This window comes from Ascaphus truei, chromosome 7, assembly GCF_040206685.1.
Source record: "Ascaphus truei isolate aAscTru1 chromosome 7, aAscTru1.hap1, whole genome shotgun sequence".
Lineage (NCBI taxonomy): Eukaryota > Metazoa > Chordata > Amphibia > Anura > Ascaphidae > Ascaphus > Ascaphus truei.
In genome coordinates this window covers 40,559,875-40,577,017 of record NC_134489.1, presented here as the reverse complement: position 1 = coordinate 40,577,017, position 17,143 = coordinate 40,559,875, and the positions used below count along the sequence as shown (strand labels likewise).

The 17,143-nt window shown below is 47.7% G+C and overlaps 1 protein-coding gene and 1 long non-coding RNA gene across 3 annotated transcripts in view; one reads left to right on the top strand and one right to left on the bottom strand.

The window, feature by feature from the left end:
* B4GALT3 (beta-1,4-galactosyltransferase 3) overlaps positions 1-15,030 on the bottom strand; it is a 42,794-nt gene extending 27,764 nt beyond the window's left edge. Inside the window, exon 1 of one of the 2 annotated variants that reach the window (XM_075607907.1) lies at positions 14,840-15,030. The gene's annotated coding sequence lies outside the window, so the exon portion shown is untranslated. The remainder of the gene's footprint in view (positions 1-14,839) is intronic. The other variant, XM_075607903.1, reaches the window with a different exon arrangement.
* LOC142499079 (uncharacterized) overlaps positions 1-17,143 on the top strand; it is a 34,611-nt gene that overhangs the window by 12,751 nt on the left and 4,717 nt on the right. Inside the window, exon 2 of the long non-coding RNA XR_012802615.1 lies at positions 16,263-16,344. This is a non-coding gene — a long non-coding RNA (uncharacterized LOC142499079). The remainder of the gene's footprint in view (positions 1-16,262; positions 16,345-17,143) is intronic.

Sequence of the window (17,143 nt, the reverse complement as noted above, 5' to 3'; positions counted from 1 at the left end):
GAGCAAAAAAGCCCTCCAAACCAGTGAATAGCTCGATTAGTAAGTAAATGATACTAGCAGTTGGGATGGGACTATCCCTAAACATATGGATATCCCATAGGGGTTAATTGGTGCTCACTATACTATCCTACAGTAGATGGTAGATGCAAGTATATATATAGTTCAGAACATATTATGTGCCCATAGCACAGAATCCCTGCATAAGTAGCATATTGTCAATACCTAATGCATCAAAGAAACCCTTCCCTCACTGTTAGAATATTGTAATATATAAGGCTATCACGCTGATAAACTGACTGGAGAACACTGTTTTAAAACAGCCCCATAACGGAGGCTGATGACAACATCACATGCCCAACGCACGTTTCCCTCAAATTACGGAGCTTCGTCAGGGACAATTCTGCACTGGAGGGGGAACGGACCTTATTTATACCCTATCGTCTCCATGGAGACGTCATAAACAGTCCGTCATTGCGCATGCGCAGAGAGCGCATGCACAGTCAATTGCAAACATCATATGATATCTGTGAGAATGACCTAGTTGATCATGCCTTTACCTCAATAGACGGCCACCATTAGGAGTGTGAATAATTCAGTTGCCACACGGAGCGAATCCATTTACAGTCCTGCGCATGCGTGGGATGATAGACTCCACACTTCGTCATACCTCCTTTCGGCCACTGCGCATGCGCACCTTCCGAACCAATCTTCAATGCGCATGCGTGAGCTGAAAGAATCTTAAGCTGCGTGCATATGATTCATCATGCTGCGCATGTGTGGGGTGATAGACTGTCGTTACATGAATGCCTAGATTGGACCTGCACATATATACCGTGAGACGGTCTGCGCATGTGTAAACAAACATATTGAATAATGCCTAATGTTATATCATCTCAAAAGAGAAGACATAAGCTGGCACCTAGAGTGATAAAGGCACAGTTTAGCATCAGCACATAAACTCAGATGATTACATTTGTCAACCGTCAATTGAAAAAACGCAATATATGTCAACAAGTAACAGTGAAACTATAGTAATAAAATACAGTAAATAAATAAAGAACACGCACAGCCTTTATAATGTCAAAAGGCATCACAATGAATTGCATGTATGCGTCAATTACACACTTAAATAAACCCACAGGAAAAAGGGTTTATAACATTGGTAATACAGTCACTAATTTTGATATAATCTTAAAGATAAATATTTAATATATTTTAACAATAACATGGTGGAGTAGCTCACATAGTGGCAAGCAATAGAGCTCTAATGTTTGTCAGAAACAGTCAGTATACTCTCTAATAATGCTGAAAAATAGCAGGACAGCAAATAGAACAATAGAGACAGATCCACGGTCATGACCAAATGATGAAATCAGATGAACGGAGTGAAAGTAAACCCTTCATTAAGCCCATTCGGGCTTCTGGTCTTTAATTTATAGATCCACTCTGCTTCAATCCTTAGTAACATCTGATCAATATTGCCGCCTCTCGCCGGGCATTTTAGTTGATATATGCCCATAAACTTGAGGCTATTTACGTCTCCATTATGAAACTGTGTGACGTGTCTTGCAACCGGAGTTTCGGTAGAGTGCTTGACAGAATTAACATGTTCAAGTATACCTCTACGAAGTTGTCTTGTAGTCTTACCTACATACCTCTTCCCACAATTGCAGGTAATGAGGTATATAACATTTGTTGTCCTACAGTTAATAAAACTGTCCACATGGAAATACTGTGTATTGTCATGATTTGCAAAAGCCTTAGCTGTGATGACATGCTTACATGCCTTGCAACCTTGGCAGCGATACATCCCCTTAGTGGGACTCAGCCATGTCTCTACCTTAGCCCGCTGATGATGACTATGAACGAGTTTATCTCGCAAATTTATAGACCGTCTGCTTGTGATGGTTGGTCTAGGGCCGATAACCTTAGCCAGGTCAACATCAGACAAAAGAAGGTGCCAATGTCGGGCAAATATTCTTTTAATTGCCCACCATCTCTTATTATAGGTGCCAATACATCTTATAGTGTTGATTTAAGTGTGTAATTGGCCCAAACATGCAATTCATTGTGATGCCTTTTGACATTATAAAGGCTGTGCGTGTTCTTTATTTATTTGCTGTATTTTATTACTATAGTTTCACTGTACATATTAGAACATATTGGCTCAGCACCCAACGATCTGAACTCGCGGTATTGTGACGTGAAAACATTCCATAACCCGTTGTACTTCCCAGGGGACAGACTACATTCCACAAAATGTACGGTCACTGGGACAGGACACTCCTTCAGAGGGAGTCCAAGTGGATCTACCTATTAAATACACTCTCCTTTAATGGCCTCAATGAAGGGTTTATGTACACCCCCTTCCTGTAAATACGTTAGCATTTAGTTAAACCTTTCTGGCTGCTCAAGCTTGCAGTTCATCCCTCCCTAAACATTTATCCTTCTGATGCAACTCGCATATCCCTGCCGGCCATTACAATTATCTTCTAGTATTGGATATGTTAACAAATTAAACTCAATGATAATGATCATTTATTGCCCAAACCACGAAGTTATACTTCGGGAGTTAATGAATAAGCAAGTTGAAACTTGCATGAAATGAAAACAAAATCACATTTACGACATTTACGGTCGTTCTATTGTTATTCATTTAATGCTTCTGTACATACAGTACGTGCAGGCTCTGAATCATCGGTTCACTTATTCACTTGCACACAGTTGTCCTCAGAAGTCATGGTAACGGCCAGCTACTCAATCCATGCCAAGGACGTAACACCACCCACGGTGACCCACCCCGGGAAAAAAACCCATGATGGCGAAACGTACGTTGGGTTTTACTGGCGGCACTTTCTCTGAGTCTCTCTCCCCGGCTGTTCCAAGGTCTCTCTAAGCACTAAGCCACCAGAGAAGGCTTTTCAGCAATCCGGTATCCTAGACCAGTGTTTTTCAACCAGGGTTCCTAGGAGCCCTGTATTTAAAATTGTACCTAATACAAAATCATTTACAATGTATCTGATATCAGACGCGCTATTAGAGAGGGTTGAGGGTCCTTACAATGCATCTGATCTCAGAGGCGCTATTAGAGAGGGTTGGGGGTCCTTACAATGCAATGAGATCTCAGACGCGCTATTAGAGAGGGTTAGGGCTCCTTACAATGGATCTGATCTCAGACGCACTATTAGAGAGGGTTGGGGTTCCGTACAATGTATGATCTCAGACGCACTATTAGAGAGGGTTGGGGTTTCTTACAATGCATCTGATCTCAGACGCGCTATTAGAGAGGGTTGGGGTTTCTTACAATGCATCTGATCTCAGACGCGCTATTAGAGAGGGTCAGGGTTCCTTACAATGCATCTGATCTCAGACGCGCTATTAGAGAGGGCTGGGGTTCTGCAGAATTTCACCTAGGGTTCCTTAACCAAAAAACGTTTGGAAACCACTGCAATAGACTTTAGTTGCGAGCCTGTTAAGAGCTCCTCTGCACATTTAGTGCTGTTACATGGTACTAGGCCTTTGGTATTTCATGCTCCTCAGTTTTTTGGTAAGGGCCAGTTAGCGCTCACCAGCGTGCCTTAGTGCCTTATCTTTCAGAGCGCACCTCTGCGCTTGAAGCATTTCCTATTCAGATCAGCTGCAGCTGTCCTTCCCTATTACACCGACGGTGAATGTATTCAGCCAGCACATTCACAGAAGCATTTATCCCCCTTAAACAATAAATAACCAAACACACTCTCTGGGATAACTATATGGACAAAGCGTCCATGATTTAAATTGTCTTATTGGGTTATCGGTATTGATGGCCTGTGGGAAATACACCGCACCCGAGGCTTGCACACATCCTTTGCCTGATGCTTTGTGCACAAGGACCTGAACTGCTTTGTGCCCGTCTCTGACACCCAGACTGATGCCAGCTTTTGAACTCACTGTAAGGAATCGGGGAACACGTCCTTTGCGACGTGTTCCCTCCTTACCTGTCTCCGCACAGCCCTCCGCTCTGGTACCAACGCCTGCGCGCTCCCCCGCTCTGCTTACAGAGCGCGCGCTCACACACAGCTCTTCTAAGGCCTCGTCCAGGGTTCCGGCGGGCGTGCTGAGGCGCGCTGAGGCTCAGGGAAAGCGGGTGCTTTCCCTGGCCTTAGACAGCGCGCCGTCAAGGGGCGTGTCAGGGGCTGGCCAGTGACGTCACGGAGCTGGTTCGCCCTCATTGGGCGAACCGCTCACGTGACAGGCCCTGCGCTCCGGCAAGCGCGTGATTTAAAAAAATTACCTAAGACCTACGCTTACGTGCGCTTGCGAAAGCGTAGGCAAGCCCCTACTAAAGCCGCTCTCATTGCGGCTGTAGGGGCTCACTGGTAAGTGCAAGCGCGCCTCAGCACGGCTCAGCGCATAAGCGCTTACAATGCCCGAGGCCTAATGCTGCCACGGAGCATACGGACTTCTACGATTCTGATATCTCCAACTCCAGACCACGACTTAACGGACTTTCACTATTCTGACCTCTCCATCCCAAGACCTTGGCAAGTATCTGGACTAACCTGCTCTCTCCAACCCAGACCCGGCTACGTTGACAATCCGCCTGCCAGACACGCTTCCGCTGCTGTGGGTGCGTGGTTCTATACTTGCCCACCTCAGTACCGGGGTCCAGTCTTGCTCGTGGGCAGCGCAAGTGTTACAGTATGCTCAGCCCAACGAACGTGGACCCCCCGGAGTTGGGCCAAGCCCTGTGTTCTATCTCTGAGCATTTCCAATACCTGGATAACCAGATTGCTTCCCTGACTCAAAGTCTGGCAACGGTTTCTCTCAACCAATCTCAATCCAGAATTGTTAGGCCTGCTACTCTGTCTGATCCTTCCCCTGAAGCCTCTCTCTCTCTCTCTCGCCACGTTTCCCCACTCCCAATCGCTATGCGGGAGATCCCCATGGATGTCGAGGTTCTCTCAACCAATGTGACATACAGTTCGAGTAAACCCCTTCCGCTTCTCTTCTGATCGATCTAAGGTGGCGTATATTATTGCTCTATTAACCGGAGACGCCTTGGCGTGGGCATCCCCCATCTGGGAGCAGAGACCCGAGCTTATCTAAGGCTTCCCACGCTTCAAGAAAGAATTTAAGCAGGTCTTCGACACCCCCGGCCGTAAGATTACTGCTGCTTCTTCATTGTTTCACATTTCACAGGGTCACACATCGGTTGCAAGATACGCACTTGAATTTCGGACTATTGCTGCGGAAACGGACTGGAATGATGAGGCCTTATCAGCAGCCTCCTAGCAGGGTCTCTCCGAGACATTAAAGAATGAATTGGGGGCGTGGCCAGGACTCTGAGCTGAACAGACGCAGGTCTGCTCGGCTCCGCTACAAAGGGACACGAGTAGGTGTAATTATCCCTTAAAAATCACCCCTAACAGCCGCAATTTTGGCGAAACGAGAGGATAACTAGCCCCCAGACTGACTGACTAATTCTCAGTCTCCCCCGCACCCGGATCACTGTTCAGCGGGACACTCCCCCTCCTCCCCCCCCCCTTATAGTAGATGAAGACAGAAAGTACCCTCAGGCAGACTCTGTCCCACGAAGTCCAACTAATAACCTCCCTTCCCTTACCCCCTCCACCCCTAGTGTCCCACCCCCCTAGACCCCCCTCCTCCCTCCACCCTCCAAGGAGTAGATGTTATAAGTCTAAAAACTACACTTTACGTTATTTTTAATAATATACTAGCTGATATACCCGGCGTTGCCCGGGATGTAATGATCCCGCTCCCCTCTCCCCCCTCTCTCTCTCCCCTCTCCCCCTCCTCTCTCCCCTCCCCCCTCCTCCCTCTCTGTTTGTCCTCCGTTCACCCCACCCCACCCTTTTCAGTTCCCCCCCCTTTAGAGCTTCATGCTTCCCCCCTCCTCCTTCACCCCCCTCCTCGTTCCCCCCCTCTCCTCCTTCCTCCAATGCTCCCCCCTCCCTCCCCCTCTCCTCCTTCCCCCCTCCTCCACCTCTCCCCCAATCTCCCCCCCTCCTCTACCTCTCCCCCCCTCCTCCCTCCCTCCCCCATCCCTCCTCCCCTCCCTCCTCCTTCCCCCCCCACCCTCCTCCTTCCCCCCCTCCCCCTCCTTCCTCTTCCCACTCCCTCCTAGAACTTGATGTATAATAAGATCTAAAAGATGTGCTGTCTGCCTTTTTAGTGCCTTTGGGTCTATTAGGCCTGAGACCTATGTATCTAAGGGGAGCCGTGGGTACTCCCCTTCTCCTCTCCCCCCCCCCTCCTCCCCCAGGTAGCTTTCACAAAATCTCCACTTTCGCACCGGATCCCCAATTTTCAACCCCCCCTACTGTCATCACGGTTCCCCCACCCCGCCATCCCCTACCCCCCAGGTTTATCATTCTCTCATGTCCCCAGGCTCAGAAAATTCCTGCTGTTCACACAGTTTCTGTTTTTTTTTTCTTCTCAAGTTGGAGAGTTGTGCTTCAAATACCGGTTGTTATATGTTTGATATGTGATTTCGGAGGGTCATGGGCCCTTTCCTTTGGAGGAGACCCGTGCGAGGTGACCAGGGATTTCTCCCTAGGGCAAAAATTGCCCACATTCCTTATCACCATGGTGACTAAGGCTTACACTTTAGGGCTTTCATCAAGGCCCATTCTCTCTCTCTTTTATTCTCTCTCTGCGCCCCTCTTCCCTCCTCCCTCGGTCTGCCTCCCTCCTCCTCCTCCCCCACCTCCCTCCTTCCCCTCGCCTCCCTCCTCCTCCCCCCCCCGCCTCCCTCCTCCTCCGCCCCCCCACCTCCCTCCTCCTCCCCCCCTCCCTCCTCCTCCCCCCCACCTCCCTCCTCCCCCCCACCTTCCTCCTCCCCCGCCCTCCCCTCCCTCCTCCCTCCTCCTCCCCCGCCTCCCTCCTCCCCCCTGCCTCCCTCCTCCTCCCCCCCCACTTCCCTCCTCCTCCCCCCCCACCTCCATCCTCCTCCCCCCCACCTCCCTCCTCCTCCCCCCCACCTCCCTCCTCCCCCGCCCCACCTCCCTCCTCCTCCCCCCCACCTCCCTCCTCCCCCGCCCCACCTCCCTCCTCCTCCCCCCCACCTCCCTCCTCCTCCCCCCCACCTCCCTCCTCCCCCCCTACCTCCCTCCTCCTCCCCCCCACCTCCCTCCTCCCCCCCCACCTCCCCCCCCACCTCACTCCTCCCCCGCCCTCACCTCCCTCCTCCCCTCCCTCCTCCTCCCCCGCCTCCCTCCCCCCCTCTGCCCGGCCGCCTCTCCCTGCACCCACGACAAAATAAATCAAAACACCAGGGCAGCTCCCTGGTAAAATACAGGGACACAAATCAAGACTTCCACACTGGGAAAGTGGAACGTCCACATTTCCAATTCACCAGACAAAGTCCATGTCCAACATAGCCTCGGTAAAATTAATATCTCTTAATGTCAAAGGGCTAAACTCGGTTATTAAAAGGAGGCCCGCGCTCCAAGAATTTAAAAAAACAAAAAGGAGACATACTGTTTATTCAAGAAACCCATTTTAATACTCCTTCCCCACCGAACACATTTAAGAACACCTTTCCCCAATCTTACTATGCCTCCTTCTCCAGTAAAAAAAAAGAGGGGTTGCAATTCTGATTAAAAACAATGTCCCTTGCCTAAAACATGTGATTAACACAGACAAACAGGAATATATGACATTTCAGGAGCTCGCACAAAAATGGGACATCCCCCAAAACCTAATACATGCCTTCTCATATACACAGTTAATCAGTTTCTGCAAAAAGTTGACAAATTATAAAACTACAATACTAAAAAACAATAGAATAGACGACTATTTTAAAGCAAAAGAGCAGGACAAAAGTAAATTGTCAGAACTATACAGCATTATTAGAGATCAAGACATAGAGATCACACACGCCAACACACTCAGGGCATGGAAAAAAGACTTCCCAGAAATACAAAACATGGAACAGCTAATACAGGGCATACACAGGGTGCACAAGATCATACCGTCAGAGACATGGAGGGAAATGCAATACAAAATAACACATAGAGCATACATAGCATTTAAACGACAGATAAAGACCAGGACAGAGGACACCACGTTCTGCCCTAAATGCAAGACACCAACGGCGGACCTTAAACACTGCCTCTGGACACGCATACACATATCTAGATATTGGGACCAAGTGCTAGACTATATGAAAACAAAATTAAAAGTCTCATGGACAAAGGACCCAATACCTATTATATTTGCAAATATAGAGAACTGGACGGAGGGCAAACAAATCAGCAGAGCAGTAACCAGACCCACAGAGGTTATACTACTAGCGGCAAGAAAGACCATTATGATAAACTGGATACAAACACAACAGCCCTCAATGGAACAACTACATGACACATTATACAAACTAATGACAATAGACAAACTGGAGACGTCCATAGACAGAAACAGAACAACGGACGATTTCCGCCAAAGATGGGACTGGTTCCTTGAGGAAAGAGACTCGCAGACAGGGGACAGTTTAGTTTAGGGTAAAGACTGGAGACAGAGGACGGAAAGTAGGAAAGGAGTGAACAAGACCAACACGACAAGTTAGGTTAGAATACAAGGTTAAAGTTTAAGGTTAATTAGATAGGAATCCAGCTGGAGAAAATCGTAACCATAATGTATAACACAAGTACGTAACAAGGTGAGCAGACCCGGAGAAAACAAAAACGCTCGCACTTATGGCAAAAATGAATCCAAGTTCGAATTCAGAGTTAAGAAAAAATGTATATGTTTAATATATGAAAAATCTGTAAACAATGTATGTGAACAACGGGTGACATAATATGCATGTAACAGCACAAATTTTTCAAGCGGATCGCCTGTATACTGATAATATACCCAATAAAAATTTTTTGTGGAATAACAATGTCCCATTCGCCTCCACCAGGGTAGTGGCGGACTCAGGGGGTAGATACCTGATAGTCCAGAGGTCCCTCTCGGGAGCCCAAGTCACGCTGGTAAACATATATACCCCCAATGAAAACCAAACTACCTTTCTAGTAGAAGTCCTAGAATCCCTAGAACAGCAATCCCTATCATCAATGATAATAGCAGGAGACATGAACATGGTAAACTCCCTAGAACAGGATAAATCCACTGCCCCGGATAATCCCCGCTCAGTTAAAATTCAGAATACCGCAAAAAAATTTAAGGAGGTGATGAAAGAGTTCTCCCTAGTGGATATATGGAGGGCACAGCACCAGGGTCAACAAGATTATACCTTCTTCTCAGCACCACATCACACCTACTCTAGGATTGATTATTTTCTGGGTACCAAAAATATTCTACAGGCATCCTCCCAGTGCCAGAGGGCTGTTTGTATGCTGCACCTCAATTTCAGCAGAAAATCCTTGAGTGGAGTCACTCCTCTAAATCTGCCGGTCACCCTGGTATGAAGAGAACTTCCGATCTGATCAGACGCACCTTTTGGTGGCCCAATATGTTTAAGGATATCAAGGAATTCATCAACTCATGTTCCACGCGTGCCCGAAACAATTCCGCCCGCAATAAGCTGTCTGGTCTGCTTCGCCCCTTACCCATACCGGATCGACGGTGGACCCACCTCTCAATGGACTTTATTGTTGAGCTTACTGTTTCTCGTGGGATGAATACTATTCTCGTTATTGTTGATAGGTTTTCCAAAGAAGCCCATTTCATTCCTCTTAAGGTTCTTCCTAACTCTGCCACCTTGGCAGATATTTATATGAAATAAATATTTCGTATTCACGGAGTTGCACTCTCTATAGTATCCGACCGATGATCACAGTTCGTCTCGGAATTTTGGTGTGCCTTTGCTCAAAGGTTGGATATCACTCTTCTTTTTTCTTCTGGGTACCATCCCCAAACCAACGGAAAAACCGAAAGAACAAACCAGTCATTAGAGCAATATCTGCGATGCTTTATCTCTGACGCACAGGATAACTGGGTGGAACTACTCCCATGGGCTGAATTTGCCCATAACTCCCTCAGAAATTAGTCCATCCAAGAATCACCTTTTTTTTTTTTATAAATTACGGGTTCCATTCAGCTCGTCTTACTATTTCTTCCAATCTTTCCGGAGTTCCAGCAGCAGATTCCGAAGTAAATTCGCTCCAAAATTCTTGGAAGAAAATCCAAAAGACTCTGCAGGAAGAAGTAGTCAGACAAAAGACACAGGCAGATCGTCATCGCCGTAAGGCACCCAAGTTTAGGCCAGGAGACAAAGTGTGGCTTTCATCCAAGAACATAAGATTGAAGACACCTACACTGAAACTGGCTCCAAGATTCCTGGGTCCGTTTACCATTCTCGAACAGGTCAATCCCGTGGCTTACCGCTTGCAACTGCCTCAATCTATGAGACTATCCCGGCAGTCTTCCACGTCTCATTGTTAAAACCTGTTTTTCAAAGTTCTCAATTTCCTGACATCTCGCCCAAACCTACACCTGTCATTGTATAGGGTCAAGAAGAATTTGAAATCCAATCCATAATCGATTTCAGATACTCCAGAGGAGTTGTCCAATTCCTCGTACACTGGAAAGGCTTTGGACCGGAGGAACACTTATGGATACCTCTTCATCAGATTCACGCTCACAGCTTGTTGAGGCGGTTCGACGCCAGGTTCCCACACAAGCCTTATGGGAATCGTCCTGAGACCAAACCTCAAGGGGAGTACTGTAAGGAATCGGGGAACACGTCCTTTGCGACGTGTTCCCTCCTTACCTGTCTCCGCACAGCCCTCCGCTCTGGCACCAGCGCGTGTGCGCACCCCCGTTTACAGAGCGCGCGCTCATGCGCAGCTCTTCTAATGCTGCCTCGGAGCTTAGCTCCGCCCCCTCAGATGCTCCGCGCTTCTCTCGCGCGCAGCGTGCTCACGTTGCAGTTTTTGGATACTACGTGTACCGACCCGGCTTGACTACTGAACCCCTCTTGATATCGACCCCGGCTTACCCTCGACTACGTGTATCTCCAACCCAGACCACGGCTATACGGACTTCTACGATTCTGAGCTCTCCAATCCCAGACCACAGCTTACGGACTTTGACCATTCTGACCTCTCTATTCCAAGACCTTGGCAAGTATCTGGACTAACCCGCTCTCTCCAACCCAGACCCGGCTACATTGACAATCCGCCTGCCAGGCACGCTTCCGCTGCTGTGGGTGCGTGGTTCTATACTTCCCCACCTCAGTACTGGGGTCCTGTCTTGCTCGTGGGTAGCGCAAGCGTTACACTCACGCCTCGTGTTATGATATAGGTGTCAGAGATTGTATTATCTCAGGTATCAGCCAAGATTCCGAGTGCAGTATTCCTCCTGAGAGTGCTGCTGAGATACCGGGGGTTATTCATCATCTCCAGGCAGGAGACACATGGGACGCCCGTGGGGGGATCGCTTTTAGAGTTAGAATAGATAACACTCACACTCACTCAGATGAACATACTGTAGCAGTATCTAAACTCATACTCACTGTGAATCAATGTATTTTCATTTTATGGTACATGCAGCGGCCGTCGGCACTTGCCAGTGTCGTCCGCCTCCTTGGTGCCGCCCTCCTGCTCCTTTGGAATGTCGGCGTGAAATGACGCTGCGACGTATGGCGGCACGTGGCCATGGAAACGAGATGTCATTTAACGTCACATTACCATGGCAAGAGACGCTGCTTGACGTCACCTTGGGGGCTTCCGCAGCGCCATTCCAAAGGAGCAGGAGGGCGGCAGAAAGGAGGCGGTTGACACAGGCAAGCAACTTCCCATTAGCTCTGATAAGCCTGACAGTGCGGCAAAATTATTTGGGGGGTGGAAATTTTTGCCGCACCCAAATGTTGTCGCCTTAGGCATGGGACATGGCCAGCGCATAAGTGCTGACCCGTGCTGCTGCTCGGCACTGAGCCCCTGCAGCCGCAATGAGAGCGGCTTTAGCAGGGGCTCGCGCACGCGTCCGCACGCTTGGGGAAGCGTGTGTCTGACGGCGTCTTGAAATTTCCCTGCTTGCCGGAGCGCAGGGCCTGTCACGTGAGCGGTTCGCCCAATGAGGGCGAACCAGCTCCGTGACGTCACTGGATCGCCCCCGGCCCGCCCCATAATGGCGCGCTGTGTAAGGCCAGGGAAAGCACCGCTTTCCCTGAGCCTCAGCGCGCCTCAGCACTGGTTAATGGCACTATGTCCCAGGCCTTAGGCCCGGGCCTAATGGGATATGTGACACTGTGTACCTGTATGTACATTGGTACAGCTCAACCCCCTTATAACGCTGTGCTTGGGGTCCAAAGAATCACAACGCGTTATAAGCGGATCGCTTTAGAAATAATGTACAATTGCATGCATTGTACAATAAAGTATTTAAGATGCCAATAATCGTGTTGTAAAGTATTCCCAACTACAGAAATTGGGAGCCACGCTTGCACCGCGTTATAAGCGGGTCCGCTGTATATTAACATTTTAATTTTATTGAACTCTAATCATTTCCTCATGCATTTTTTATAGGAAGCAGGTGTGCACCATACACAGGCCCTCTCTCTCCGTGCGCCTGCCATATTAGCATCTCCCGGGTAGCACGCAGCAGCTATACTGGATGAGCGAGAGGACCCTCTCTCTAATAATGTGTGTCACTATATATAAATTCATTATAAAAAAGGGGAGATTTGGTGTGAGGCAGGTCCCACAACTCTGTCCCACAACACCCCCTTTTCCTGTTAACAGAAGTCCTCTTTTCACCTGAATGTACCTGCTAAAAGATAACATCCCATGCTGACCCCCACCCCCGGCGGGGAAATTAAAAAAGGGCATTCCCACCGAGACCTGAAATCAGCTGGTTTGTCTACACCGGGGGTGGCCAACGCTAGTCCTCATGGGCCACCAACAGGTCAGGTTTTCAGGATATCCCTGCTTCAGCACAGGTGGCTCAATCAGTGGCTCAGTCTTCCCTGCTGAAGCAGGGGCTGATTGAGCCACCTGTGCTGAAGCAGGGACTGATTGAGCCACCTGTGTTGAAGCAGGGACTGATTGAGCACCCTGTGCTGAAGCAGGGACCGATTGATCCCCCTGTGCTGAAGTAGGGATATCCTGAAAACCTGACCTGTTGGTGGTTCTTGAGAACTGGAGTTGACCACCCGCCTCCTACCCCTGATCTATAGTGTTGGGGCGGAACCAAAACGTGGGCTTTTGAAACAAAAGAGACAGGATAATAACTCAGGGTTTTCCCCCTATTGTGTGTCCAGGCTTAGAAACAGGTGACATCCCCGGGAACTGCAGGTCACATCTCATCTTCACAGACAGACAATGGGAGGGGACAGGTCCTCACCCCAGCATACCCAGAAGCCCCACTGTGAACGAACAACCCGCCCCTCCCCCCAAACTCTTCCTTGGAAAGTCAGAATAATAAACCTTGCGCTGATATTCCGCCCCTTGCAATATATACTTTATTGCAATATATACTTTATTGTAATATATTCTCTATTGCAATACACTATATACTTTATTCCGTCTTAGAAATGAAATAGACGCAGCAGCGCGCAGACCCCTGAAACAGGAACGTGCAGGAAAAGCTACGGGACCCTAAATGCCTTAAATGTCACCAAGACAGGGTTCTCAACTCAAGTCCTAAAGAACTCCCCCCCCCCCCACCCCCCCCAACAGGTCAGATTTTCAGGATATCTCTGCTTCAGCACAGGTGGCTCAATTGGTCCCTGCTTCAGCACAGGTGGCTCAATCAGTACCTGCTTCAGCACAGGTGGCTCAATCAGTGGCTCAGTCTGAGCCACTGATTGAGCCATCTGTGCTGAAGCTGGGATATCCTGAAAACCTGTCCCGTTGGGGGATGTTGAAGACCCCTGCACTAAGACATTCCCTGCAAAAGAAACACAGGGATCCCTGCAGATGTGTTATCTCACACGGATTGTGGGGGACTGCCGCGGATTTGGGGTCCGTCTCACGGATATGTTTAGCGTTCCCATACGCTTCAGTGGAATGTCACTGCACGTTTCCATTAAAATGCAGTATTTTTATTCCACAGAAGCTGCTCAGACCCCAGGAATTATCTGGGCCATCTACCATACATCCTTTATTTCAACTGACCTGGACTTTGTCGTAATGATCAATATCTCCTGCTGGTTTAGGAATACTATTGTCTGTACAGCTTTTTAGCGCCGATTATTAATTATTACACTAATTGTTTTAACGCAGACACACACATACGCACACAGACACACACAGACACACACACCGACACACAGACGATCACAGACACACACACACATGCACACAGACACACACAGGCACACATACACACATGCACACAGACACACATGCACACAGACACAGGCACACAGACACAGGCACACAGACACAGGCACACAGACACATACACCTCTCGATTGCAAGCTCTCAGGATCAGGGCTCTCATTACCTTATTCTGTATTTGCGCTTTCTGAATGTCACTCTGTTAATGTAATATACATAGCTCTGCGCCCCTCCTTGTACCACGCCACGGAATATGTTGGCGCTTCGCAAATAAACGATGATAATAATAATAATATATTCATTACATGCAGCGCCTGCCCTGTAATACACAGCTATACCCCCCAGTGTGTGTTATAAAGGGGTCCGCTGTGATAACAACATTCTCTGTGCCAGTGCTTCATCAGCCAGGTCATACTCGGCACCGATATACATACTGCATCGTGTTCACATCCACCAGTGGGGCATTTGCAATCAGCAAACGTTTTTTTTTATTACCGCTTAGCCTGTTTTCGTCAAATAGCGCAAACGTCGCTTGGGGGTGGGGGGGAGGGAGGAGGGGTACGAGGCGCGTATATCTGGATAATAATGCACCTTATAAATACGCCACTTACCTCTCTGCGCTGTGCGGACAACAAGCGGATTTGGGTTATTCCTATCGCTGCTATCCTCTGTCATGGCCCCGGCCTCTCTCTGCGCTCTCTCTCGCTCTCTCTCGCTCTCTCTCTCTGTCTCCCTGATTCAGTTCCACCTCCGTCACTTTGCTCCACCTCTCCAATCCTCCTCCTCTTTGTAGCCGACTCCTGTCTCTGCTTTTCTTCTTCTTCTGCTTTTAAAAAAATAAAAAAATGTTGGCTGCTAAGCAGAGGCCAGCGGTAAACTAAGGGTTAAAGACCTAAAATATCCAAAAGAGTGAGATGTGGGGGGTTTTGCGGTGGGGGGGGGGGGGGTGAAATATTAGACAAAGATACAATGTTTGTGTCATTTTATTTATTACCAGCTGGAAGCTGCCGGCGTTGCGTGGGAAGTCTAAGAAACCAATAAATACAGGAATGGTTAAATTATTTTTTCTTAATTACATTTTGGGGTATTTTTTATTGTAATGTTGTTGGGTAAACTAGATTTTTGTTTTTGTTTTTTCCCATCAGGCGTAATAACATCCACCTTTTTTTCGCCCGGTTCCAACATAAAGTTACCGACGGGCCAAACGTGGATTTTCTCAAATTCAGCCCGATGCTGCTGGAGGGGGTTCAAATCAGGGCAGTTTTCACAGGGTTCAGTCCGCCATCTTGGTTCAAAATGGTGTCCATGGTACCCAAACATAAGACAAACACCTGCTCCTTGATATCTTCAGAGGTGTCCAAATGCCCAGCGCACAGACAACTTCCTACACTGTATAGCACAGACGTCCCAGAGGTGTACCCGGCGCTTTGCAACATGACAATACAAGGGAAATAAGTGACAAACAATGGTGATAAAGCGCGACAGGTAAATGACACTATAGGGCAAAGGGAGACGCTGTCCCTAGGAACTTACAATCTAAGTAGTGTGTTAGGACTTTCTAAACGGCCATTAGGCGAACCTAGACGGTCGCCTTGGGGCGCAAAGGTCCTAGGGGCGCATTAATAATAATATTTTTTTCCTCTTATTATTGTTTTTATTATTTTTTCTTTTATTGTCCAGTATTTTGGCACCCTATTATATTCATTTTGCGTTGCGCTGGGGTGCAGTCGCACCCCCTGCAGCCCCGATAGCTACGCCACTGTTTATTTTATAGATAGATAGGCGGATGGATGGTACAGAATACAACTAGGGCACAAATTTTAAGTCTCGCCTAGGGCACATGAAACCCTTGCGCCGGCCCTGTCTAAACACCCCCACCCCCAACCGGCGAAATGCGTTGCTGTCCTTTCTGGCAACGAATGTGTTAACCCCCGTAGTTTCGAAGCAAGAAGCGAGATGCGTAACTTTGTGTTGTGTAAATATTAGCAGTCCTTGTTTCCAGAGTTGGAAGAATTCTGCTATTTGCACTTCTAGGTGCGATGTTACTGCAGTGACCCGCCATTTTATTTAACCGGATGGAAGCCGGGAACCGTTCCCAAGATTGTTACCGGTGAAGGTAAACAGTGACACATTTGCTATTTTAGTGTCATAAGGGGAAAAAAATATGCATGTGTAATTGTATGTCTTTATTTATATAGCGCCAAAAGTGTACTCAGCGCTTCACAAAGAATACAGTACAGGGAATTATAATAATACAATAAGCGCAGCAAAATCAGACAATAGGAAAGGAAATCCCTGCCCCGAAGAGCTTACAATCTAAGAGGTTTAATGGGAAACTTACAGAGACAGCAGGTGTATACGTGTGTGTATCTATATCCATCTATACGTGTGTGTGTATTTATATCCATCTATATGTGTGTGTGTATCTATATCCATCTATACGTGTGTGTGTATCTATATCCATCTATACGTGTGTGTGTGTGTGTGTGTGTGTGTGTGTGTATCTATATCCATCTATACGTGTGTGTGTGTGTGTATATCTATATCCATCTATACGTGTGTGTATCTACATCCATCTATATGTGTGTGTATGTATATCCATCTATACGTGTGTGTGTGTGTATCTATATCCATCTATATGTGTGTGTATCTATATCCATCTATACATGTGTGTGTGTGTGTGTGTGTGTGTGTGTGTGTGTGTGTGTGTGTGTGTGTGTGTGTGTGTGTGTGTATCTATATCCATCTATACGTGTGTGTATCTATATCCATCTGTGTGTGTGTGTATCTATATCCATCTATACGTGTGTATCTATATCCATCTATACGTGTGTGTGTATCTATATCCATCTATATGTGTGTGTATCTATATCCATCTATACGTGTGTGTGTGTGTGTGTGTGTGTATCTATATC